Raw genomic sequence first — 2,966 nt, 5'->3', positions numbered from 1 at the left:
CTAGGGCTAGGGATGAAGTTGAGGTTAGGGTTAGGGTCAGGGTTAGGGTGAGGGTTAGGGTTAGGTTACAGGCTAGGGTTAGTTTTTAGGTTAAGGTTAGGGTTAGAGATAGGGATAGGGAAAGTTTTGAGTTTAAGGTTAAGTTTAGTGATAGAGTTAGGGTTAATATTAGGATTAAGGTTAGGGTTAGGGTTTGGGTTTAGGTTAGGGTTAGGATTAAGGAATTCTCTTCCTGGACACAGGGGCGGAACTTCAAGCTCCGTCGGGGGGGCGGGCAGAGAGCAGGCGTGGCGTGGCGCACATTCTGTGGGCATGCCTGCCGGGGCAGTGCGCTCCCCACGCACCCCTGTTCCTCCGCGAGTGCCTGGACGTATGAATGGAGGGAATATCCATACCTATGTCTGCTGATAGCAGAACTGTCAGATGTTTTTATTGCCAGTGCAAGCACATTGAATAGATTATATGTTCTCTTATTTAAAGGTAAGGATTTCCATTATGATTTCCTTTTTTATCATTTTGTATAAGGTTTTTGATAATTTTATTTCATTACCATTTCAGACATTAAAATACAAGGTTCTTTTGAACCTTCGGACCTCCTTTCCTTCCTCCACAGGTTCCATGTTTGAGTTTAAATTTGCTACATCTTTTACCATTATCCATCTATTATATAACCATAATTAGCATAAATAATTCCACATTACAAGTGCCACTGCATTCCTCCGAAAGATTTTAACTTTTTACAGAGGTCTTTTAAATAAATTACAAATTTGCTCCAGTCTTTAGAAAATACTCAATCTTCCTGGTTTTGGATCTTCCCCGTCAGTTTTGTCATCTCTGCTACTCCACCAGTTTCATCTGCCATTCTTCTTTTGTTGGTACCTCTCCTTCTTTCCATCTCTGGGCTAGCAGCATTCTCACTGCCATTGTTGCATACATGATTTTCTTCTGAGATGTGTTTAAACAGCACTTGTAAAAGATCCTTGAATGGCCTAAATGTTTATAGTTGCTTTGCCTTCCCCATGACATTATTATGAACATTTGTTATTTACAAGTCAAGGAAAGTGGCTTCCTTGATCTTCTGATCTTGTTTTCCCCATTTATGCTCCTTCAATGCCTCTGGTCTTATTGTCTGAGCTGTGTGGAAAACAGTAATTTGTGATGACATTATCTAAGTGCCCTGCAGGCAAAAAGGGAGAGGAAAAGTTTCAAATCAGCAACTTGAAAGAAGAAAAAACAAAACAAGGAAAGGAAAAGAGAAATAGTTTAGGATAATGATGGAGTTTAATTCCTGAGTCATTACAGCATCTGAGAATGGAGACATAATCTGCCTCCATTGTAAATGGCAAATGTTGCTTGTTTGTGGGGCTGTAATAAGTTGTGACAGGAAGGGAATTATGATGCAGGTTATTTCAATGTTCATAGCCACCGGCCACATTGTCCTTCGCAGCCCCTCTGCCTTGTTGGGATGCAGGAAAGGAGCTGCTCTTCGCAAAGAGAAAGATAAAAAGTCACCTGACATTCCATAAACCAGGTGCTATTGAGTGCTAGCCTCTCCTTCTGATGTGCAAACCCGAGTTAATGAATTTGAATGGACAAATAATATAAACACAAGTCAAATGGGGAGGCTGGTAAGTGATCTTTTATTGTGTTTTTAATATCCTGTTGGAAGCTGCCCAGAGTGGCTAGAGAGGCCCGGGCAGGGTATAAGTAATAAATTATTATTATTATTATTATTATTATTATTATTATTATTATTATTATTATTATTATTATTGACAAGCTGCAATTGAATGTTCTACACAGTGATTCCCAATTAGCTAAGTAATGCAGCTCCCCTGTTTTTCCAAAGCCAAGCCAAGGACTCCCTACTTTTGAAAACTGTGATGTCTCTGTGGTAGCTTTTGTTCTGTGAAGGGTGCCACAGACCCCCTGGGGGGGTTATGTGGACCCCCTGGAGTCTGTGGATCACCAGTAGGGAGCCACTGTTCTACACAATGTGATTGCCTTAACTTTAGAATCTTCCAGATAAGCCACTTTGGAAGATGTAGGGAAGTGACCTGGAAGCAAATCACATTGAACACACCTCTGCATTAGCACATAGAGCATTTTAAAAGGTGGACTCGGGGCTGCCCATCGCAATACAGAACACCGCAAGACACTCTGGATAAGTGCTTGCCAGAAGTCGATGGATGAAAGGAAGCAGAAATCATGTCAGTTTTGAGATTCAGACATGACTTATTCAGGAGCAAAGCGGACATTTGATCTGCAATTTGGGGCTGTGCTGAAAAAGTGCAGTGGGGCACAGAGATGGGGGCAGAATGGGAAGGCACCAGCACTTCAAGCAAAGGCTGCCAACTCTTAACTTGCCACCTTTGGGTCCCAGAAGTGCTGGGAAGGATTCACAACTTTTTGGGGATTGTGAGTTGTCTCCTGGGTAGATTTGTCAGATTGGCCCTCTGTACACCTGGCTGTCTATTAAGCCAAATGGGCTGATCCCTGCCCCGCACAAGTTTTGTCTGCTTTCACCAGCCCCCGCCTGCCTGCCTTCTTACCTACCACCAATTCAGGGGGCAGCCCTGCCTCTCAGCCTCCTTCTCCTTAGTCTTGGCGTTGCCCCAATAGAACTCAGCATGGAAGAAGATGGGGACAAACCTAGAATGGTCGGCTCTGCCTGTCTTTGGCTCCAGCACGACCAGTCACTGACTCTGGCACAACCTACTGTTGGCCTCCCTGCCTTTGGCCCACTGCTACGGTGCCTCCATTATATAGTGCATGGGTTGCCAACCATCTTAGGCTTGTGGGCACATTAGGATATTTGAGTGAAGATGTTGGGTGCCATCCCTTCCGGTGACTTCTCTTTTCCTCCCTGGATCAGCCCCCAGCCTGGAAAAGGAGAGAATACATGCATACACATTTCCCTTTCCCAAGAAATCTGAGTACATGTTAGATCCAACAGAATGAACCTG

General features: G+C 43.7%; 1 long non-coding RNA gene across 1 annotated transcript; it reads right to left on the bottom strand.

Annotated features, from left to right (window-relative positions):
- Positions 1–835: 835 nt before the first annotated feature.
- On the bottom strand, positions 836–2,966 carry LOC308594829. The gene is made up of 2 exons (XR_014011645.1): positions 2,757–2,966; positions 836–1,177 (listed from the first exon to the last, which is right to left on the bottom strand). It is a non-coding gene; the product is annotated as an uncharacterized lncRNA (long non-coding RNA).

Source organism: Podarcis bocagei (genome assembly GCF_964188305.1).
Source record: "Podarcis bocagei genome assembly, chromosome: 9".
NCBI classification, from domain to species: Eukaryota; Metazoa; Chordata; class Lepidosauria; order Squamata; family Lacertidae; genus Podarcis; species Podarcis bocagei.
Note: the sequence above shows the minus strand (reverse complement) of the source record. Positions and strands in the feature narration are given on the sequence as shown.